Raw genomic sequence first — 25,469 nt, forward strand, 5'->3', positions numbered from 1 at the left:
TTCTATTTGTAAAGATTTCTTAGAGAGAACAACATCAATGGAGAAACTCTAAATTTAGCATAAAAATTCTCCTTTGATATAACATAAACATTAACTCTTTACGAAAGCTATATATTTATGATAAAAATTCTCCTTTGATAACAGAAACATCTACTCTATAAGGTTCATAAAAATTCTCCTTTGATAATAGAAACATTAACTCTATAAGGAGAAGCATATATCAGTGTCAATATTTACAATCTTTTGCTAATGTTGTATGCTGAAGAAGGGGAAGGAGCGGTTCTTTTATTCTGCATCCATAGAAATATCTATTCCGACATCCTTGTGGCATTTGGATATTATATTCCTCTACGACTTTCATATGGATATTACATTTATTTTCTTTTCCTAGTGAAGATCTTTGTTGTAATCGAAGCATTCGAATAGATTTTAAATTAAATTTGAAATTTTAATGGCAAATGCAGCTACCCCCACCTTTTTTTAATTTCTCTATAAGCATGTATGAGTGAAATGCATGGAATATTGATTTTTCCTTGATAATAAGACTGAATGTTTGTTTTGATTCTTCCTGTAGACATGAGTGTATGACCGTTGGTAATTACCTGCAGTTGGTGAAGACATGTTTTACAATCCATCATATCCATAAAATCTCATATTAGTGCTCTTGAGATGGACATTGGATTTTAAGTTGAATACATTGCGATACTTAACAATGCCTTTGTTTCTCCTACATCGTTTACTAAAATTTCTTGAAAATCCATGGATTTGTTTATGACATTTTCCCATTTATAGGTGACAGAGATAAGAAGCAGAAGTTAGAGTCAGGAAAGGAACGACATGTTTCTTTTGATTATCACTCCCCACGTCATTATCTTGAATATATAGCTTCCGTATAGAGTTAATGGTTTTGTCATATCAAGGAGAATTTTTATGCTAAATCTAGAGCTTCACCATTGAGGTCGTTCTCTCTAACAAATCTTTACAAATACAAGCGTCTTGTGATAGAAGTGCTAGTCCTTGCATCTAGTTATGTTATTAGTCAAGGGGGAATATACTGATGTCCTACTCGGGCGCGATAGGGATTTGTGATTCAAACAGGCAGAAGTAAGAGCTCTATTTTTTGGAATCGAATGGTATTCAACACATTCCTCTAACCCCCATATTGTTGAAGGGGATTCATCTAATGTGATCACGTGGGCATCAGATAATTCAAAAGGGCCCTGACAGCTCCAAAATTACATCGCGGAGGTTAAGGATCTAGTACGACGGATTCGTCCAACAATCAAACACAGAAGGCGTTTTGCGAATGAAATGGCGGATGAGTTGCCAAACAGGGTGTATTGCTGGATTCGATGCAGATTAGTATTCCGGGTGATGTAATGGGGAATGGGGACGGGAAGGCTATTATTGTTATTGAAACTCACTTTATTGTAATTTCTTTGGGCTGGAATTATTGTAGCCCGTGCAGGGACATCTTGTCCCTTCTTTGGTTCTTTCTGGGTTAATAAAAGTCAATTTTCAAAAAGAAAAAAAGAAAAAAGATCCATATGTCGCTCTGTATCAATGTGCTCCTCTAATGGTGCCTCAAATGAATCCATTGCTGAAGTAGACGCCTCAATCTCTCCAGAGTCCTCAATAGAAATCAGATCCTCTATCTGCTCTCTCAACACCTCCTGATGCAACTCCTCCTCACCATTAGTCTCAACATATGTATCATTAGCCTCATATGTAGGAATAGGAGATGTCTGTGCGAGACTCAGTTGCCTATGTAAGTAAGACATGTTCTTGGTCCACTTTGCCTCACTTGGGGCCCATTGCTCTTGCCTGGCCTTAGCTTCTCGTTTCCACTTCAACCACAACTCCTCAAATTCTCTTTGTTTGGATTTTTCTTCTTGTCTTCACTTAGCCTCTTGCTCCCTACGTCGAACTTCTGCCTTATGCCATTGTCAATAGATGGAGGGTGCATAAAGTCTCAAGAAATGGTCTTGAACCTCTTCCCATAAAGGAAGAGAAGAGAGGCCCTGTTCACGGTGTTCCTTCAGTAAATCGACCCATGAAAGCATAGTATCATGCTTCACGGTTTCTCGGACACGACATATTCTCTAATGATGGTTTCGACTATAGTATTAATGATAATCCTCAAGAGCATCTATCCATTGTACACAAGTGGCCTGGCAATCACCATAAGTGTAACTGGCATCGTAATATGGCGCATAAGGTGGAGCCATTCCTGTGGGTATCAAATTAATATACCAACTCTCAATGCCGGAATCAATGGGGTCACGAACCACCTCAAACCCTAGCCACACAGCTGCTATGTCTTAATGAACCAGTTAGGACTGCCCAAACCACTCTAGTTAAAGACTTCGTCAAGATTGCACTTTCAAGATTGAATTGTCCTTCTCTCTAGAAGCTATGATGTTTGCACCATAGGACTTATTGTCATTCTCCAATCTTTTTTGCTGTCAACCTTACAAAATTTCAGAAAATGATGAAGGCGGATAAGAATCAGTGCTGCTGGCAGGTCAAATTTGAAGGCTAATCCCAAGCTTTGTCCATTCCTTGGGGAAGATGGCAAGTAGTGGTCAAAATTACAGCAGTGTGAAGATGTCTTTTGGCTGAAAATCTGCCGGATTCTGCCCTCTGCCTGGCCCAAATCGACGGAAAAGACAACAAAGCTTCAAATCTAAAATTTTCGTAAAGCTGAAACAAAATGCACAAAACCCTTTACCTGCTGCACGTGGTTTGCGGGTGATTGCGTGCATCCATAGGGACTAGGAAATGAACAAAATGAACAAAACCCGCCAATCACATGGAATCACAACTGCCAATGCAGACTAGGAAATTATAATGCAATTCTAGAATAAAGAAATGCAGTCCTGGGCTGACCTTCTCCAAGCAACTCTTCCAAATTCCCACATGAATGAACTATTGAAAAAAATCTGCTGCCCTTTCAACGGAGATAGGCACTGTGGCTTCCTGTTCTATTGTAGTTTTGCACTAACCCCGTGTATCTAGATTTTATCAACTAGATCTTAGTTCTTGCATGCAATTCCACTACTTGGCAAAGAATATAAATCTGGAATACTGCTGGAGGTGTATACACACCCAATCTTTATGGTTTTAATGCTAAAAGAAGTGGAATGGAGCCAGCTAAGTGCAACAGAGAATGAATACACGATTCTGTAGCAGAAATTCCATTACCAGTGATTGCTAATTTTGATGCATTCACCAGTCCTTAATTTGCCCAAAATTGTATCAATTTCGAATGAACTCTAACTCCAGACAAGGAAAAAGTCTAAAATTCCAGACCCGACTATTCTGTGCGTTCTTGGGATCTGCAAGTAGACAAAACTGTCTTTCATTGAATGGAGAAAAATCTGGAATAACATGGACGAATAATGAAGGCAGCTTCTGCTTCCTCTTTCCAAATTGAAGTCCTTTGAACAATACACACGAACAGGGAGGAAAAGACTCTCTAATCCTTTGCTGAATCCATTTCAGTGACATTCAGAATCATTCACTAGTGTTAATTCAAAAAAAGAAAAAAGAATAAAGAAGAATCATTCACTAGTGGAAGAAAAGGAAGGCACGGAGAATAATACTTTGAATTTCATCTTCTTTGTCGTTTTCTTCGACCTTCAAGCAAATCGAATGGAAATTTGAGTTTCGGATCTCGGAGAAATTTGAATTTCTTCTGGATCTGGCTTTGATGCTAAATTTGATGTAGACTTCTGTGGGAAAACAATTCAAGATTAGAGAGAATGGGAAATCCTTCTCAGATATGAAATTTTATGGTCATGCCTTGAATTTCTTGAAAATGTTCAGAAAATGTGTAGAAATTTAGGAAAATGTGATGGAATTCAAGAAAGATAAGCTTTGATACTAAATTTTATGTAGAATTTTTGAAGGTCTACTTTTGAAATTGAAAATTGTAGCAAGAATTGAGCAACGACAAGCACGAACAAGTGATTGAAATGAAAATTCTGCTCAAAACAGTCTTAAAACAAGTATGTTGCTGGAAATTGCAGGAAATGAGCAGGAGATGCAGAAAATTGACTGAAAATAGATGAAGAACAACAAGATAATGATCAAAACAGGAACACAATAATAGAAACTCAAATTTTATTAGATTTTTGATTGAAAAAGAACAAGAAATACTTAGCTGGTGCTACATGGTGGGTATCTGGAAAGAGAGGAATTCTAGAAATTTTGAGGGGATTGCTAAATCTCCGCATTGGCTTTATATGAAAGTTGTTGCCCTTGCTATATCTTGGGAGAGATGTCTTCCATCGTTCCGCTTTGTATCGGCATTTTCCTTATGGGAGGTTTGGAGGGAAGTTTGCTTTAGTAGAGAGAGGAGGCATAAAATCGTGCAGAGGTGGGAGCCACCTCCCCCTTGTTTGGTTAAATTGAACTTTGATGGGGCTTGTTTTGGTAATTCAGGCCCGGCCGGGGTTGGTGGTTTATGTCCATGGCGAAGTTGAGTGGGCTTACTCTGGCCCAATTGGGTCATTTGATGCTTCGGAGGCTGAAGGGCTGTTTTTTATGGTATTAAAGGATTAAAGGGTGAGATGTTGGATAAAACAATTGTGGAGGGCGATTCTCTAAATGTGATTCGGTGGCTCAAGGGAAGGGTGCCTCCGCCTTGGAGATTTTCCTCTACGTTCGATGAAATTGATGATCTTATCTCGGGCTCATCTATTGTTTTTAAGCATGTGCGGAGATCGGCCAATGGGGAGGCGGATTCGTTGGCTAGGCGTGGGGTTAGGTGTTTGGATTTTGAATGGTTTGATTATCTTCCGCCGTGAGTTGTAATATGTAATTCTATTTTCTTTTCCTTTTCTTTCCCGTTCTCTAAGAAGCACGGGTACTCTCCGGAGGCCCACGTACCCGTGTCGGGTGCGGGTGCTCTTGGGTACTCTTTGGGTGCGTACCGGGTACGCACTCTGGTTTGTGTACGTATTGGGTGCGCACCTGGTTCAAATTAAATTGAAAATTACAGATTTACAATAGAGGGGCTATCCCAATTAACAAAAGGGGAGGTTGAATATATCAAAATATCTATAATATATCTATATCCCGTAGTTAAAAACCTAACAACTGAGAAGTAATATTAGATTTTGGTGATGTTATTGTTATTTGATTGTTCTCCAATTAAATTGTTTGAATTCTTTAACAAAATATTTAATTTTTTATTTTTATAAATATATAATAAAATCTAAAAATATATTATATTCAACGTACCCCCAACGTCCCGTATCTTTTTTTTTTCTTTAATCACATGTCCACGTACTCGTATCGTGTCATACCCGCACCCCGTACCCATATCCGTGCTTCATTGCCCGTTCTTTGTATCCTTGGGTGTGGTCCATCTTGGGCCCCCTGTTTCTCTTTCTCATTAATAATATCTATTTGCCATTTCAAAAAAAGAAGAAGAAATACTTAGCTTGTCAATGAACTCATGCTAAGAGGAAGAAGAGACGGAACGCCTTCAATGAGTAAGAATTTCTCACATCACACTTTGATCTTCTTACAAGCTTCATCTTCTCCTTCCTCATGCTAGGGTTACAAATCCTTCTCCCAAAATTAGCCAAAACTCATCAAAACTCCCTAAATGACTAAATGAGTAGCTCCCTACTATTTATAAAGGTTTCTCTCTCTTTACATTTAAATCCTTACTACAAGGCCCCTCAAACTCTAAAATATTCCAAGTGTACCCTACATACAATTACAACCTACTAAAAGAGAAATTACAAGTCATGCTACTCAAGGCGTATTACATTTGTGTCCCTACACTACTACTAGAGTAGGCCCTTCAACACCTTGGTCAGGACCCGGTCCTCATGCTCAAACCTAATCTCCTACCAACTAACTTTGAGCATCGGATGTAGTAGTGCTTTCTGCAATGGCTCTTCGACAAAAAGCCTCCACATTAGGGGTTATTGGAGCTCTTTAAGCACACATGGATGTTTATTGAAAGTTGAAATGCAAACCCTAGATAGGATATGAAGGAAGGATCAGACAAAGAATCCACTCGATCCCCAAACCCAACATATGTCTGGTTGCCTTGCTGAAATGTATCTTTCCTCCATTCTAAAGGACCAATTCCAACACACCTTGTTGCCCTCTGAGTAATACAACCGAGCCATCATCACATGTTTGTTTATCACAAGCATGTGTAAGCCTGAGAAATGATCCTTCAATAGAATCTCGATGTTTAATATCCTCCCAAAATCTGATTTCATTGCCCATATCTATGCTGAATTTAATTCCCTCATTGGGTATATTAAAAACCTTGCATATGGATCTCCAAGCAGGACTTTTTCCATGATGAGTTGTTTTCACTTCCATAGCTTCGAAGCCATATTTTGCTAAAATCACGCCACCCGAAAGAGCCTCCTTTTCTTCCCCATTTCTCCACAGCATTTACCAAGTAGGGCCCAATTCTTTCATTTGAAATTGCCACTTGGTGCAGCAGAAATGAAAATTACAAGTTTTAAACTCAAATTAAAACCCAAAACAAAACCAAGCACGTACCCAAATAAAAGCCAATATATGGACTAGGGTATGGTGCTGTTTCCAAGACAAACAACAAATAAACGCTAAAAATCCTTTTATATACTTCAGCTTCGGTACGGGCTGAAGTCTTGGTCGACCATTCACTTAGTGCTTCAAGAGGCACTAGAAGTCTTTCCTTGTTTGTGATGGCCTTTCTGATGTGCCGATTGCCCAAGTTTTACTTCAACTTTATTGGCTAATGGAAAAGAGTCATTAACAATCCAAATTTGTTTGGTGACAAGCTCATTACGAGTTTGAATTCGAAGGCTTCCAACATTGCAAGCAACAAGTTGTTGTTCAGTTAGGCGAGTCATAGCCAAAACCCTGTTTGTCATTAGGGTAATTGTAACGAGCACATTTTTCAAGGAGCACTGCGCAAGTATTGTGGAACCTTTATAACCTCCTAAGTAAAGAAAACCTTTGCCTCTCCACATTCGTAGGCCGTCTCGGTTAATGCCATTTCGGAGGCTAAACGAGACGAGCCCTAGGCGAGAATCGCAGATAATCCTTAATGCTCATTAGAGCCTGAGGATAAAACTCTTTGATGTGGATCCGGTTCAACAGATCCAATGTCGTTCACTAACTCTTCTGATTATTATTCACGAGTAGTGGTCGTACGGGCATACTAGACCCGGCTTGGGGAACTACGAACTACAGTTAGCAGACAAACACTCCTAATAGGTAGTGTAGGATATGTTGTACCCCTCTGGCATACCTCTAGTGGTAGGCGATGCTTCCCGAACCTTTGGTGCTCGTAAGCGCCAGCATTCAATTCGGGAATATGTGATGAGTCCTCACGAGAATATACCAAAAAGGGTGCTAGAGTTTATGTTCGTGTCCGAAAAGGGAGGATGACGATTCCAGGCTCGAACACAAAGGGATGCTACGGATTTGCTGCTCCTACGGAATCAAAACAAAGAATAAGCTACTTCTTGACACCTCACGTACTCTTATTTGTTTGGCTAAAACCTTGTCAAAGGGCAGGCAGTGAGAAGATCTGATGAGCACCCATATGGATCAAGATCGACCCATGAATACTTAAGAGCCATTACTCGACGAGGCTTGCTATGATGCCAGTGCTTCAATATCGGGGATGGTATCCCTCTCGAAAAAGAATCTGAACTTTCACCTTAGACCCACCAGAGGGCCTCTAAGCAGAAGCAGTGGGCTAAACTAGGCCAACTCTTGTTAGCTTGAAAAATTCATCTGTATTCTTCCACTCTTCACCTGTTGTCGTGAATTATGTTAACGGATCAGCAAAGCTTGTGCATAATCACCCGATAGAAACCTCTACCTAATCATCTCTTTAATATTGTTGAATTCAGGGTAGTCCTTGTCAACCCCTTGACTGTTGTTGACACCTAATTGATAAAACTCACGTACGTTTGGCCTCTACAAACTTGACCTTCTGATCTTCATTCATATCACACCAATCAATGAAATTTTCCTCTCATGAGCCTATCTTGGAAAGTTTCTGAGTGAAGAGAAATTTTCCGAGTGAAGCTTTCCATGGAAATCAGCCACATCAAGGATGACTCATCTCTTCATCTCGAAAGAATTAATATTCAAAGCAACTCTTGTATCCCAAAAATTCAACTCCAGTAGCATGTTGGTTGAATTTGAATTCTTTCACATCAAAGGTGTCATCCTATACTTTGGTATGATGAGTTTGGTTTCCAAAATCTCTCCGTACTGATTTTCACCAACCTTTTTCTACCTCTCCTTTCGTTGGGGCTTGAACTCCACCTTGAACACCTCTCATTGATTGATAGAATTCTCTAAAGGATTGTCGGCTTTCATATTTTGGCCTTGTTCAATCTTTGATACAAAAGATGATTCTCATTTATAACCCGACCTATTTTTCTTGTTGACAACTCTGCCTATTTTGTTAGGGCATTAATAGTTTCACTAATTGATATTGCCTCTGTCACCACTAAAACTTCTACGACTATTATTTTTCTTAGGCATGTTACCAAATAATGTTCTATGATCAAAATTGTTCTGTTACCAATTATGGTACACCAAATATATCAATTACAAATTTTAAAGTTGATTCAAACTCATGAGGATGAAAACAATAAGGACATTAAGTGGCACCCAATGAACACATATGAGTAGGAAACTCATCTCTCTCTCTCTCTCTCTCTCTCTCTCTCTCTCTCTCTCTGTCCTCCTCCTCCTCCTCCTCCATCTCTCTCTCTTCTTCTTTATTGGGTCTTGCAATAGAGAAGTTGAACAACAACAAAAATGTGCATGACATGTTGAACAACCATCGTATAATTCACTCCAAGAGAGAGTAGGAGAGAGGGAAGAAGCAATGTATAGGGCAGACTGTTTCCCTATTCAATTATGTCTGCTGAATCAATTGGTGGGAAAAATATTTGCATAGGTGTCGTTGGGTGCTATTTATAGGGAGACTAGTAAGACACCCCGTGCGATGCACGGGCAGAGCAAAAAAAAGAACTAAATGTTTAAAAAAGAAATTTGGGCAATTTCTTTGATGTAAAACAGAAAAAAATGAATATAGAAACTTTCTACATACATACACAGATTATGTGAAAAAGAGTTGGTACACTAGAAATATTAGTATTGTCTGTGTGGAAAGGACTGCGTAGTCATAGAATCAAGAAGGAAAAAGATGAGACAACTAATATAAGTATCATTTGTTTAAATTTGTGAAAATTTGCATTGTTCTGTGAATGCATTTACATACATCCATACACTAATATTTCGGACCCATGCTATGTATGGGTGTAAAATGGTGGGACCACCCCATTGAAGAAAATAGTGCGTCCCATCCTAATGCATATGTATAGGTAGAGATGGTGGGCCCATCTTCTCCAAGCACACAGTGAAAACTTGAATCCAAAAAGATAGAAAAAAATTATAAAAAACCTTACCTTTGGGGGACTGTCATCTGGATGGCTTTCATGGTGAGTACTTTTGTACAGCCCCCTGTTTCTGAATGAAGAAAAGAAAAAGATACCAAGAAAATGCATGAATTTTCATTTCTTATAGGAACTGAAAAAAGCCCGGGCTCAGATCACAGATGACCTTAGCTCTGTTTATCCTCCGTCGATTATAATCTGGCATGTTCCTTTGAAGGGGAGTGTACATTGATAAAATTAGATATAGAGACAAATGATGTAGGTTTTTAAATTGATGGGGTTTCACCTCAACAATTTTTTTATGAGGGCCTATGTGCTAGATTACAATGAATTTAGAGGAAAATGTAGTTTCATCGGATTTCATCTCAACAATTGATTTTTTTTACAAGGGCCTAAGCGACAGTACTGATATTTATCTGCCGATTTTTTTTTTATGAATCCACTAAATATGAGCATAACAAATAAATATTGTGTTATAAGGAGAGATAAAAGCAAACATTAGCAGAGGGACTCGGTTGCGTAGACTCAACTCTACTGATTCATATGCGAACCTGGTTTTAGGGAGGCTGTAACTGATCAGAATTCCTGCCCGTAATGGCCCAGTCGCAGGCATAGGGTTGTAGCATGTTGGATTATGGCTGGGCGGAGGTGACATATGATATCGGGCCGTCTCCTAGTGGATAGCACATATAATAATAAAAAAACAAAAACCATTTCGTGAATAGGAAGTGGGAAAAGAAGGAGAATAAGAGGAAGAGGCTAGAAGGAAGAATTCAAAGAGAGAGAAAACCTTTGGAAATGGAAACAAATCTGCAATTTATTTGGCTAAAATCAATTATTAATCCAACTGTGCACATTTAGAGATTTACAGGGAATGTTTCCTATTCTCCAATTGGTAACATTTCCTAATCTTGTAGGATGTTTAGAGAGATTAACGCCAAACATTTCCAATTATTAATGTTTCCTATTAATAGTGGCAACCAAATTAGTTGCGCCAAACTTAAAACCTCAATTTAAATGAATTATTAGCGTATCTCATTTAGATAAATCCCAAAATATTGAGGCATTTCCTTTTTTAACGGAAAAACCGTAGTGATATCGTGAAATTGGATTTTGTGGAAGATCTTAAAAGTGGCAACGAAATTAATAGCGGCAAATTCAATTTTGTGGAGGCGGTGGGAGAAAAACTTTTCCAGAAAACATTTTCTTAGTAAAGACGAATGACAAACTGAAAGAAACATACTTAGTATATATTATAGATACATAGACCAAAAGTGCAGACTTATGATAGTAGATGAATAACTCCAAGTAGTAGCGCTCCTTTACCAATATTACATATCAACATAGGTAATTTGACTATTAACCGGCTCAGTATAATATTTTTGACGAAACAATGATATAGGGAACTAATCAAATAAAAAGATAACTGGGGTGTAAAAGATTCAATCCAAACCACAAATAATGACAAGTTACTTATATCCAGTGATAAAAATAGCTTCAATTTATCTGTACATTGCAAGGGTTAGTTGGATAGTGAATTTTTAAACTATCTCAATGAAATAAAGATCTAAAATAACCAACCATTCAAAAAAATAAAATAAAAAAAAAGATCTCAAATAACCATGACTCAATTGTTCAGATTGACATTATCCTTTTAGAAGTTGCTGCTCCACTGAGAAATCCACATTTGGAGTTTAGAAATTAAGTCCACTTCACACTTTGAATACAATGCAATTATGGTTATCTCTTTTGAACATGTATGTATTGTCTACTGTTTTGAAGAAGCAGACCCTCCACTTCCATGGCCCTATGTTTGTAAAGTTGTGTAGAATTAGAATTAGAAGCCCTTGCATGTTGAAATCACCTTTCGGATGTGAAACAAACACAAAAATGGCTAATATACCAACTATAATGAGAATAGAGATGAGAAGGAATTCAGAAAAATAATGTTTAGAGGTGAAGAAAATAGGTACTTAAATGAGTTTATTTAGGTACTAAAATACGTACTTAAATGGATTTCATAATCTTGGAGCAAGATTATGAAGTTTTTTGATTAATTACAAGAAGAGGCATAAGGGAAGGAACTCTGTATCTGGCTGTGTCCCATGGCAAGAGACTTACGTCATGGGCTTGGTCCATGTTACACGAAATCTTCTGAATGGGTCAAAGTACTTGTGCAACACATGTCGAATTCCAATTCTTTCCGACACTTCTAGATTTTCTTTTATATGTTTTTTTCCAGATGTTACTACCAGAATTTTACAATTACGGTGTGTTATTCAGTTTTACCCATCCTAATAGTAATTTTTTATATGGTAATAAATCTAACATTCACTTGAACATTTTTAAATTTTCAATATATTGCTTGTTCTAACCATAATATTATGTAAACAAAATGTAAATTTGAGAATTGATTGAAGTATTGGTAAATGCATGAATCTTTCTTTTTGAGTTTGTTGAATCCGACACTCATTCCCGTACTGTTGCAACATGGGCCTTGATCCTTTGGAGAGGCTCGGGAAAAAGAACTTACATTGATCATTATGTTTGGATTTGTGTGGCGGCACCTTAAAAGAACACTTAATAATTTAAGTAGATGTCAGCCTCTCTTTTGCCTCGAGCTTTGCAATTGAACATGCCTTGATTAAAGGAAAATTTAGATGCTTCTTGATACAACAACATTCCCTTATTGATATGCTGTCGGTGATCGCCACCTTCGAGATTAAAGTAGGGAAAGATACCAAAAAACATTTGGAAAGTGGGCGATAATAGAATTTTCATGGGCAAGAGAAAAATAATTTTTGTGATATTAGATGCTACATTTAACAAAAATATTTTGTCTTAGCATTGATATAACTTTCCAGGGTTAGGGGTTAGGAGTTTGGAGCGATGTAAATTGTTGGAGTTTTACATGACTAGCCACACATTTATTGATAAAGGCACAGTCTGATGGAACCCACCTGCTCTTGATGTCCTAAAGTTGAATTTTGATTGATCAAGTTTGGGGGTGCCAGGTTCACTAGGGATTATAGGCATTACATGATATTGTGAGGGGCTATTTAGATTGGCTTCTCGGGACCGTGTCCCTCATATTCAGAATATGGTGATTTTCATCTTTATGATTCTGAATGAGTGAGGGTTCGAATTATGAAATGGCAGGATTGGCTCATTCGAAGGCAGATTTAAAACCCTTAATGCATGCTGTATAAAAGCATTCTAGATGACAAATGGAGTGGCCTCGCCAACTCCAATTGGATTTGGATTGAAAATGCTAAAAAGTGTTGTCGGACAAAATTTATTCGTGCCATGAGTCGATCGACTTGTCTAGCCATACCGTGTATACGGCCATTCACCCTGGCAGTGGCTTCTTCGTGTAGAGAAGCGACGACATAACCTTGCGAGCTCGGTTATGCATATATGTGAGATGACTGTCGATCGTAAATCTTTCGAATACTCCATGAGCGATTTAGAAGATATGTTGATTCTGAAGTGGAACAAAACGTCGGTATTTACAGGTGGCGTTGGAACAGACATCTCACAATGCAGGGCAAGCCCGTCAGTTTGCAACTATTGTTGCATCAACTATCTCTGCTTGTCTCGGCATTCTGAGATAGAAAAACAAATAGGTTTTAATTTGAAGGAAGTGTAAAAGTGAAAGACAAATCAGAAAATGAATTCATAGTTGAAAAAAGTGTTCAAATAACAAGGCTATGGGGTTTCTGGTGTGTGTGGAAGAGAGAATCAGAGAGAATCACTAACAGACTATAATCCAACACCCACAACACAGGTGAGAATCAGCTTGAGATTTGCGGATTAGGGTTTAGGGTTTAGATGTAGAGAGAGAGAGAGAGAGAGAGAGGTTCCTGGTCTTTCCCTTATTCATTCGCCCGCGTCCGTAGAGAGAGACAGAGAAGGAGAACAGAATTCTAGTGACCCGCTGATCTTCTTCTTTTGAATAGAGTAGGGAGGTCTAGTGAGTTCCAGCTCCTACTCAATTCTAGCTACCTCGCACAACACATGAGAGAATCAGCTTGAGATTTGCGGATTAGGGTTTAGGGTTTAGATGCAGAGAGAGAGGTACTTGGTCTTCCCCTTGTTCGTTCGCCCGCATCCGTAGAGAGAGATAGAGAAGAAGAATAGAATTCTAGTGATCCGCTGATCTTCTTTTGAATCGAGTAGGGAGGTCTACTAAGTTCCAGCTCCTACTCGATTCTAGCTACCTCCATTCACTAAACCTTCCTACTCGATGCAAACTGCGGGGCTTGCCCTGCATTGCGAGAAGTCTGTCCTAACGCCACCTGCAAATACCGACGTTTCGTTCGACTTCAAAATCATCATATCTTCCAAATTGCTTATTCGGAAGATTTGCGATAGACAGTCATCTCACACATGTGCATAACCGAGCTCGCAAGGGTTATGTCGTCGCTTCTCTGCACAAAAAAGCCACCACCAGGGTGAATAACCGTACACACGGTATGGCTAGACAAGTCGATCGACTCACAGCGCGAGTAAATTTTGCCCGCCAACACTTTTTTAACATTTTCAATCCAAATCCGTTTAGACTTGGTGGGGCCACTCCAGTTGTCATCCAGTATACTTTTATACAACATGCATTAGGGGTTCTAGATCTACCTTTGAATGAGCCAAACCCACCATTTCATAATCTGAACCCTCCCATGTCGGAGGAAGTCGTCGATTCTATCAACGCACTCCTTCATAATCATGAAAATGAGAATCAACATATTCCGAATATGAGTGACACGGTCCGAGAATTTTTATAGTCTGCTGCTCCCAGGGCCCTTATTTGATTTTCATCAAATGTAATAAAGTGGATACATCTTTGTGATAGTTTCCATGGATACTTTCAGACTAAATTTAAGAGTCTTGGTTAAATTTCTAATGGACAATTATCTTTTTGCTTTATAGAGAGATAGATGTAAACTTGGAATCTGATTCATTAGCAAAAACCGGGGTCGATAGGTAGGTTTTGATTGCGAGTTACCATTTTCTAATGGATGAGGATGGGATGAATTCTCTTTCTGTTTCTTTCTCTTTCTTTGTTAATTGTCTTCGTCACTCTGTGTACTTTGTCCTTTTTTTGGAATTGAACCTTGATGTTAAAGATAAAAAGGAGAGAGAAGGGGGGATATCATCTCCCTTATTGCTGTTATTATTAAGGATATGCATGTGCTTGTCTTTAAATTGGGCATTTTTTTCAAATCATGTCATTTATCTTATTTTATTTGCTTTTACTGTTTTACAGAGGACAAACTGACACTGTTGCGCACCTAAAGTTGAAGTGGGCAATACCGTCACTATTATTACAGTTACGCTACCCGTTGTTATATATATATATAATACTAGTATTCCTGGCCCATGCTATGCATGGGTGTAAAATTGTGGGTCCCACCTAGTCCAGGCCATTGTTATGAATGGGTGTAAAATGGTGGGCCCCACGCCATCAAAACATGAGGTGGGCTCCAATCTTGCAATGATATTTATGTGCCAATCTTTGTAATGGTATATATTTTGGAGATGGGAATGACCCTAATAATTCCCAATAACCCAGCACTATGCAATATCCAAGGGTATCAAATCGCTATACAATCTACCCCTTATGAAATATTTTGGTGTTATTGCATGTAGAATTCTTTACCCTATCCTGTTTTCTCCAGTTCCCTGTTTCAGCCACATATACATGTGCAGATGAAACTTTTCGGATCTCTACTGCTTCTATGAGGAACATGGTAAGAATTCTAAAGCTTAGTCCAGATGTGAACTATGTTGCTAGTAGATTAGGATTTTAGACCTACTGTGTTGGATTTGGATGTAAAACAGTACCTGAACCATTCAAAGAAAACGAACAAAAACTGCTTAACTACTTTCAAACGAAACATGAAAACAATTAAATTGCAGGTATTAGAGAGATAAATTGAATTTGATATAGATGGAGGTGATGACTAAGGCCGTGTTTGGATTGGAAGATTTTTCTACAAAAGTTTGGAATGGAAAGATTTCAAATTAATAGCAGGCGACCAAATTAATTACGGCAAGTTAAATTTGTAGAGGGCGGGAAACAAATTCAACCGGAGAAAAGCTTTTCCTAAAAACTTTTCTTGGAAAGAAGACGAATGACACCCGAAAGAAATATATATATATATATATATATATATATATATATATATATTAAGGAAAGGCATCACAATGGTGAAAAAAGGAATGCATGCATCTGCATAAATAAATGTGTCTACTAAAATAATTTTATGATGACTGAAAAAACCACCAGAAAGTCTAGACGTCTGGTGACTTTAGTCTTTTTAATCTTCAATTTAGGAGTTGTTTTGTCAGTTCTTTCAATATCTCAATATCTGGATCTTGTTTTGATAGAAATTTGCTGCTGTGTATCTATATTAGTAAATGTACATTTACTTGACAGAAGTTATCAAGCAATAATTTATTGGCTACCAATTTCAAAAAAATATCATTAAGCAATAACTTCCTAGCTTTGGAGAGATACATCCTCCCAAGACTCAGAGCTCATGGCGAGCTCGTGGCATCCCTGGCCATCTTGTTGATCTTGCTTTACCTACTGCCGAATATAGTAAAAGGATCGAAAAGATAGTGGAGGATGGAGATAGTTTTGAAAAAAAAGCTCCCTATTTGGGAAAAAATCGCAAATTTTGATTCTTGACATGCCAATGCTTTACTCAGTATTGCGTGGATTAATTCCAAACTCACAGCTTATGTCATGGATCAAGTATTATACATTTTATAATTCTAAGGATCTCTTGAATTTGCTTCATAATTCATATTCTTGAGAATTTGAATCTTTCATTATGCAGCTGAAAGTAGAATTAGATGATTTCAACAAAACGGACTTCATTGATTCGAGAGTACTTGATGTGGATCAGAGATAAGAGCATAGAAATGACCAGATCCGGGGAGGTTGATTTCCAAAGTATTAGTAATTTGGTAGATGCTTGCTAGGACTTGGATGAAATTTTGCTAGTATTTTCCGAGACTTTAACAAAAAGAAATCTACTCACTCATACTAGATATACAAAAGAAATTCAAATGGAAAATAGAAATAACAAGATAGGGAAGGGAAATAGTTTCTACCATTGAACTCAATGTAGAAGGACAAGTAGGAGAGTAGAGCCCTTACACTTTCCGGGAGCCCTCCCTTCTTCTCATGACTATTTCCCCTCTATTTTCCTAGAAAAATGCAATGATAAACCTAGAATTCCCGGCCACTCTCTCAAAAATCCATCACTATAAGTGCCTTGCATGTTGCCTCCCCCCTCCCCTATATATAGGAAGAGGAAGGGGCCTAGAAGCTTCTTGCAAGTGGTCCACTGACACTTGTCATTCGATGAACCTTGGAGTCATGACGTGGCTACAAATGTCCTCTTGGCCTGGTCCCCACGAGACACTTGTCGAATGATTAGAGAATAAAGCCTTAGTCCATGACAAGTGTCCGGTCCCCAATTACCACCTCTCGCTTAGCATGAGCTTGACTCTTGTGCTAGTGACAAAGGTCATGCTCCCTACTTAGCTTCCACATGATTGATTGCCATGTATCCTTGGTCCCCACCTTTTCAATTACAATGACCTCTTCCATCCCCTTAGTTACAAATAAGCCTTCACTGCATACCCTTTCTGCACCCTCAATTTACAACCATTCCAATACACATTATTTACATTTTTACCTCTAGCAGCCTTCATGCATTGTTACTTAAGCTTTCCGACCTTCGCAGTGTCGTGGGATGCTGAAAACTAATAATTCTATTCTGTCTTTTATGCCTCATCCAGGATCGGGTCTACATCTTTAGATGGGGTTGAAGTCCACATCAAACTCCCCCCTTAGAAAAGAGCTTGTCCTCAAGCTCGATCCTTCTTCTATAGAAGGAAGCAAAAATGCAAACACCTTGTTGTTGCTAGAACGATTGCAGTGAAATCAGAATTTTGGTTGGCTAGTGATACATTCTACTTTAGTTTGATTCCTTATTTCATTCCTTCACATATTGAAATTCTTCTGCCCTGTGTTGAAACTCTTTTCTTTGTCGAACCCAATGGAATAATAGCACTCTAATTTGAATAGTAGCAACCTTCAAGAATTCTGATCTGATCTTGGAGTGTATCTTCTTGGAGGAGGCAAAGAAGCCACAAACAGTATTCAAATCCATCATCTTTTCTTTTCCAATCCAGTGCAGGGAGCATTCTTGGTACATCCAGCCAATTGGTCTATAATCAGAGATCAGGCTGCACATCCGCTTATATGCCAAATACTTATGCCCTCGCTTGTACTGGGCCCTTGCAACACGCCTGCATGCTACTAGCTTAAGCAAAGGTTTTCTTGAACCCCACAATTGAACTTCTGCTCCAATGAAATAACTGGACAATGTGGACCCCGTAGGTTCAACAGATTTAATATGCTATTGAGAATGAACCATCCGGAGCTCATTATGCGTATTTTCTCTAGCAGACAGGTATAGGGATTAGGGAGGCATTTTCCAGGAAATGTACCAACAGTAGCAAGGCTGTAAGTAATTGCTCAAAGCTGATCTGAACCTTTTGGATATAGACATGACTTCATTTCAACCTCTGAGTGAAGCAGCATTCTCTCATCAAAAGCAGTTGATGACAAATTGTCCTGGGTAGTAATGTCTTTATCATATACCTATAGACTCACAACATGATACCCTTGTATGCAGCACCCAAAATAAAACAGTTTCATTTCAACCTCAAATCCTCTCCTCTGAAGATATCAATTACAAGTACACAGTCTTCTGGGGATCTCAAAATCGAACCCAAGACAGTGCTGTTTCTGATCTGTTGGAGCACAGTTACTTTAAACATTGGGAAGCCTTACTAAAGTGTGATGATGTGTTGTGAGTTTGAGATACTGGCTTGCACGTTGGATCCCAGGATTTCAACATTGGGATGGCTCTTCAACTCGATTCAATGACAGAATTCTGCAAATGTTCCATGTTCTATGGAAAAGTTGAGAACTGGTAGATGAATTGGCCATTACTAAAGCACAACCTTTTGTCTAAAGAAAACAACATTGGCAGTGGCAGATGATGTGAATTGATGCTTTTAGTTAGAGGCTTTGCTTTGTTAACAACAACCTTATCTGATGGCACAAGCAGGAACTTTGCTTTCAAAACTTCTTTCAAGCCATGTAACCAGAACGTCCAAGATGAACAGTGCAGAGACCAAGCAGACAGTACTTAAACACGGTCAAAGCTCCATTTGTGTTCTTGCTCGATTTGCCGGAAAATTTCATGTTGCTTGTTAACACAAGAAGATCATGGCAGGATTAGATTCAAGAACTATCAGATCTGTTCTGCCAAGCTCAAAATCTGCAATGGAGCTTCTCCTCTTGAATTCAGAATTAGAACAAAAAGAAAATTAGTTCTGCTGCACAGCAGATGCCCACAGCCACTTGAATAGCTATTGGATCTGGCTAATGTCGTGTTCTTCACAAGAGATCAAATGATTCACTGAAACAAACTGGAACAAAAAAAACTTTATGATTGTGTGTTATGGTCTTTAGTGGGGGCCCTCCTAGGTATGGGATTGGGTGGGACACAGCCTGTTATGGACAGGCTTAAAGGGCCTTGCCCAACGCGTTCCATCAACTCTACAGTTTTTGGCGTATTGTTAAGGTACCTAACATTTGGTATCAGAACAACCATCACATCTCGTGTTCGAGTCAGGAAGGGTAGACATGTGGAAAGGGCTACCTAGAAAAAAAGCCAGAGTGAAAGCTGTCACAGAGTGGGCCGCGGAGGACGGCAGATGCAGAAGCGTGGTGGTATGTTATGGTCCAGAGTGGAGGCTCACCTAGGAATGGGACTGGGTTGGACCCAACCTGGTATGGGATAGGTTTAAAGGGCCTTACCTAACATGTTCCATTAGCTCTGGAGCTTTTGGCATATTGGTAAGGTACCCAACATGGTGTTATTCGGTTCTGAGACAGCATACACACGAAGGAAGAACCCGAATTTACTCTAAATGTAATTCATATGGATATAAGCCTTGGCTCAGGACAGATCCAAGTCAGAGAAAACATAAAACCGGACTGATGGATTTTATCAACGAACTAGTGTTGTTGTAATTCTTTGTTTCGGCAATCATTTGCAACCGTATCACTTCTTGTTCTTGAGTAGCAAGTGAATCGGCTGGTACTTCTCACAAACTGAATTCGATTTTTCAGATATAGATGAATGTTGGAAATTGACTTCGTTGCAGAAGTAATCTCTGCAATAAAACTGAGATCTGATAGCTTCTTGATTTTTTAGGTGCTGCTCAGGGGTCGATTAAGATGCAAAAAACTCTAATCTTTATAAAGCACAACAAGCACAAACCAAGAATTTCCAACTACAATTACGCAAAGAAACATTATAGGATCACGAAGAACAAATCACATCCTCAATCATGCTGTATAGAAATCTCAGGAGTGTAGGAAGAGCAAGATCTATGGGAGGTTGATTTCCAAAGTATTAGCAGTTCGGGAGAAGTTTGCGAGGACATGGATGGAATTTTGCTAGTATTTTATGAGAATTTAACAAAAGAAAACAGAAGAACAAGTAGGAGAGTAGAGCCCTTAAACTGAAAGAAATTCAAATGAAGAACTGAAAGAAATTCAAATGGAAAACTGAAATAACTAGAGAGGGAAGAGAAATAGTTTCTACCATTGAACTCAATGTAGAAGAACATGTAGGAGAGTAGAGCCCTTAAACTTTTCAAGAGCTCTCCCATCTTCTCACGACTACTTCCCCTCTATTTTCCTAAGAAAATGCTAGGAGAAACCCTCGTCCTCAGATTAGGTACGGCCAATCTATCTCATATTCATTCTCCTCTCGCTACTCTGGGAAGATCCCCCCCATTTGCAGTACTTGCCTGTTATCTTTGAGTAAAACACCCCTCATTGTCCAAGGCATCAGCCGTTCCGTTCGCCTCCTCAATTAACAGACGCTTGGACTGGCAACGAAACAGAATAAAAGTCTTAAAGTTCTGCTTCTTTATGGACCCGATCGGCAGCAATTACTCAGAACAGTTATAGCCAGATCTGGTCTATAAGCGTTGAACTTGTTCAGGATCACTTAAACGGAGCACAACGTTGCTGCTCTGTTCAGTTTAGAACTCCAATGAATAGTATCTCTATAATTGTGCTGAACTGAAACACAACTAATCAGCATTATTCTGTTCAGTACATGAACAGACCTAGTATAGAACAATGTTGAACAATGCTGGAGTTTCAGAAACGGTAAAATCAAGAGCCAGTGATCATGTTTCAGATCTGATTTGTGATTCAGTAGACAATGTTATAAATTTGTGGTTCAGGGGACAGTGTTATAAACTGCAGAAATTTGCAGTTATTTTAATAGGAGCTAAAGGTCCGCAGCTATTTAAGAAATGGACTGTCTTCTGGCAGAAATTTCATATCAACATTTGGATTCCGATTCAACAAGCTAACATACAATAAAATCTGCAATCAAATGTCTTTGACTTGCAACTGAACATTGCAGTTACAGATTTGGAACTGACACTTAAATGTACATTCATCTATAGAGCTGTACTTTTTAAACACAACTGCTGACGCAAATCATATTTTCTGATTCAGCTAGGATCGGAACTATAGAAGTTAAGCTAGCATAATAGGACTAACTAAACTGCTTTCAAGAAGTAATTTTGGTTCCAACACACCATGAACAGAACTGAATTGTTACAGTTCAAAATTGTTTTGATTCTGGTGACAGTGAAACTCCGATTGAGAGAGAATAAAAAATCGTCCCTACTAGCTTCCGCATGGTTGATTGCCATCTTTTCTTGGTCCCTACCTGTATAATTACAATGACCTCTTTCATCCCCTTATTTACAAATAAGCCTGCACTGCATACCCTTTTTACACACTCAATTTACAACCATGACAATACACATAATTTACTCTTTAATCCCTAGTGGCCTTCATGCATTGTTCCTTAAGCTTTTCCGACCTTTGCAGGTCATGCGATGCTGACAACTAATATTTGTTTTTTAACAGTAGCCGATTTCATTCAATAAAAAGGGCGACTGAAAAGTACGACCCAAAGGAACAAACAAGAACAAAAGATAGAATACAGGAAAAACAAAGCAACGAAGATACAACTCACTTATGGAGGAAGGAAATCAAAAAGCTCTAAACTTTGTTTCTCTACTCCCTCCCTAGCTAATTTATCCCCAATCCCTTTGGCCGATCTTCTTACATGCATAAAAGATAAAGAGGCGTCATTTGATCTATCGCAGATCTCATCAAAGAATTACGCAAACCTCCATGGGGACATATGAACCTCTAAGCCCTCTAATTACATTAAGGGAATCACCTTTGACAATCACATGATCCATAATCTCCCTTTGGAGATGAATAATCCCCTGATGACCAGCTTGAACCTCCGCTTCAGTTGCATATGTTACCCCAACATGCCCAGAAAAAGCCTACATAACTTCACCCCTGGAATCTCTTAGAGTTCCTCTTATGCCTGCCTGCCCCGGGTTACCCATACTAGAGCCATCAAAATTGAGTGTCATCATCCCATGAGGAGCTTGCCATTGTTGTACTACAGCAGACCTATTCTCTACACTGGAACAAATCTCCCATAAGGAAAAAGCCGGTGTAAAAAGGAATAAAGGAAGGGATTTTGCCCAAGCTATGGTTAAGGCAATTACTTTAATGAAAAGGAAGTGAGATGATTTGGAAATTAAAACTAATAATTTTCTTCTCTCTTTTCTGCCTTTTCCAAGATGGGGTCTACAACATTAAATGGGTTGATGTCCACATCAATACTTGAACAAGTGTAAGTATTTCTATAGTCAGTTTGCTTCCATCCAATACCCTCTTTGAAGGATAAGTGCATTTTTCTCTCAACAGTCTTGGCAACGACTTCATGATCTTTAGCACTTTTGTCCTCACCTAAGCTACACCTCCTAGAATCTCTAAACATCGAGGTCTCTTAATCCAATATAATGGGGTTGTGACCTCTCGAGCTAAGTCCAAGCCTATCACTACACAACTGTCCTTAGGGTAATCCTGTGATATTCTTTATGCTTTTGGTCCTCTACTCAAGGGCATTGATGTGGTAGCTGTCATGGTCATTGTCTAGAACCATCAACAACATTGGTTCCCTCACCCAGACATTGACCAGTGGCCAATGTCCCTTGTCCTGAATAGGCTTAATAGTAGAGAGGATTTTTTTACCAACCCATCTCACATAGATTATGCTTTCTCCTCTTATCATTGTGCTACTAGGATCCCTAATCCTCATTCATGATGGTGGCTGATGCATCTTGACATGTGGATTGCACTAGCCTAGGGTTAGTGTTAGTGTTTTGTCTTTAGTAATAGTCAGTAGTTGTAATTTTCCTTGTAAGTGATATCTTTTTTGTCATTTTACATAGATTAATAATGTTGGTTTTGTGGTTTTTAGTTCGGCTGCCCATTATAAGGCCAATACTTACCTCATTTTCACATGTTTTTCTTGATTCAGGATTTGTAGAGATTCTTCTTTTGTGTGAGATTTGAGAGAGAGCTTGGCTCTTCTCATTTATTCTCCATGTTTTTCCCTTGAGTCTTTGGATATTGAAAATTAGAGTTATAATATTTTCTTCATGTCTTTCTTCCTATCTTTCTATCATGTTGAATGCAAGAATGCACCAACGACTCTCCGTGCTTGATCTGTTCTCTCGCGTCCCATTGCTTGAAGTGTCACAAGCCATCAGTCTGAGGACGAGGTCCATGTGACACTTGCTTTGTCTTGTTACAAAGCAAGTAAACCTGTCAAGGTTGGAAGGCTTAAACCGACGAAGCAGAGTACAGAAGGGAACTAAGTTCACTAGCACGCAAGAAGCATTGGGGTACAAACAGGCAAACATTAATCTTTATTGATGAATCACAAGTGAAGTACAATAGAATGTTGTAATAGTCTACAAATCCTAAGGGGCTCAGGCACCCGTTGACTACAATTAAATCCCTGCTAGGATATGCACTAGGAAGCTAGCTTCCAGGGTAAAGGGGTGGAGCAACCTACCCCTTTGGCTAAGACTGATTTTCAAAAGTCTTGGAATTACATACTCTTTAAGATGCAATGAGACACTTTTGGGGCCCTTGGCCTTACATGCATATGTGCACACAATACAAGTCATGGGCCATAGGCCATGCGAACAACGTTGGACGAAATGGCCCGGTGACAGAAGGCACTATCAAGATTCAAATTTTCTACAAAAAGATCGAAAAAGAAGAAAAAAAATGAGATCGGTAAGTTTTCTTTGTACATATATTTCTTTTCATGTTTCATGTCAAAATCTACTAGAATTTCAAATTTTAAGAATGGAAAAGCAAGAAAAAATCAGATCTGTTACATGTCTAATCTGAATCTAAGAAAACCAGTCCAATCTGGTTTGATTTCCTAGGCATCTAAAAACAAGCTTCGAAGATCAAACACATTTGCACCAGCCACCTGCATCAGTGGCCTTCCTCGGGGCACTATTACTTGTTAGATTGTTAGAAGTGCAATCATGATGCTGCAGTTGCATCATCGCTTCTATGCCTACAAGCAACAAAAACATCTAGCAGATCTCAGTCAAACAATTGGGTAATCTTTAGCTTGTCATAGTATCTGAAGCTTCTTCACTTATTAATATCGCTGTCACACATCTTCTTGATGACTTACGTATTTTCTCTTCAATTGTTCCTTATTTTGGTTTCTGCAAAAGATTCATGGGTGATGGGTATTCTCATCCCATACTCATTTTAGTCTTGCCCTTATTTGTCCTTCCATTAGATCTCTTCATATTTCTTATTTTATGTTGTTCATAGTGTCCAAAAAGTTACTGTCTGTACCTTAGTTTAACTCACAAATTCCCTATTAATTTGACTTTTCTCCTTGAGTTCTTGTGTTGTATTTGTGTATTTGGAAGCTTACTGTCAAAGTAGTGCCTACATAAGCTAGCTTTCAATTCCTAGTGGAAGAAAACGGTCACCCGAAGAACAATCCTTTTGTGCACTTGACAAGAGAGAGAGAGAGAGAGAGAGAGAGAGAGAGAGGTAAGAGGGTAACCGTGAAACCCTGGAAATAAATTAGTTTTGTTTACTTCAACTCTTAAAAGATAACATTGATATGCAAAAACTGATAAAAAAGTCCCCAAATCATCCAAAAAGAAAAGAAGTCCCCAACTACTTCTACGCAAAGGTAATTGCACAACAATGTACCCCCGAATCAATAAAGAAGCATTTAAGGGAAATATGAAAAATAAAAATAAAATTTGCTAAATATTGTGTTGTTGCTACTATTCCCCATTGTCCATCGTTGTCCATCGATCAATAGCTGAATTTTTCGATCAAGGACCAATTCTTTCGATTGATGATTTGGCCATTTGATCGATGTTTTGTCCAGTCGATCGAGCTATTGTCAATATCACATAAACAATGTCATATTATGGTTCAATTCCTTTGATCTTTGGTGCTTTTGCATTTCCAAGATGGTTTAGAAAGTCCTCTTCAATTTGTTCTATTTTAGTCAACCCTCCTTCGAAAGAACCCGACCTGGAGTTCAAAGTAGATTCTCTCCATAGTAAGGAGATGAATGCATAACATGAGGGTCACTAATATTCATCCTAGGCTTTACACATACATTGTAAGCTGTGGGGCATGGATTCTTTGTCCCCTATTTCGAATCCATGTTGACATGTTTTGACACTTGAATCGGACATGGATTCGCGTGGGATACATCTGGATTCTTCTTGTAGCTGTGTCCTCTCCGAATCCTATTTTTTTCAAGAGAATCCGACACATCGTTCTCCCTTTTAAAATGTGAATCCTATATATTTTCATTTTAAATGTGTGTTCTTCTCAGTTGTCTTTTATAAATGGACAACCCATCATCTCTTAATAAAAACCCTAGCGCCTCGACCATCCACCCTCGAACATCGACCCCGTTCCCCTTCCTTCCTCGACTCTCTTAATAAAACCCTCCTCCT

General features: G+C 38.7%; 1 long non-coding RNA gene across 2 annotated transcripts; it reads right to left on the reverse strand.

Annotated features, from left to right (window-relative positions):
• Nucleotides 1–1,290: 1,290 nt before the first annotated feature.
• Nucleotides 1,291–16,715, reverse strand: LOC143851681 (uncharacterized). 2 transcript variants are annotated; one of them, XR_013236453.1, is made up of 6 exons: nucleotides 16,615–16,715; nucleotides 10,001–10,122; nucleotides 9,462–9,522; nucleotides 3,606–3,734; nucleotides 2,732–3,489; nucleotides 1,291–2,647 (listed from the first exon to the last, which is right to left on the reverse strand). It is a non-coding gene; the product is annotated as an uncharacterized LOC143851681 (long non-coding RNA). The 2 variants fall into 2 exon arrangements; XR_013236452.1 differs by having other exon boundaries at nucleotides 16,569–16,711.
• Nucleotides 16,716–25,469: the final 8,754 nt, after the last annotated feature.

This window comes from Tasmannia lanceolata, unplaced genomic scaffold, assembly GCF_043159265.1.
Source record: "Tasmannia lanceolata isolate RefF3 unplaced genomic scaffold, GAP_Taslan_0.1 ptg000018l, whole genome shotgun sequence".
Taxonomy (NCBI): Eukaryota; Viridiplantae; Streptophyta; class Magnoliopsida; order Canellales; family Winteraceae; genus Tasmannia; species Tasmannia lanceolata.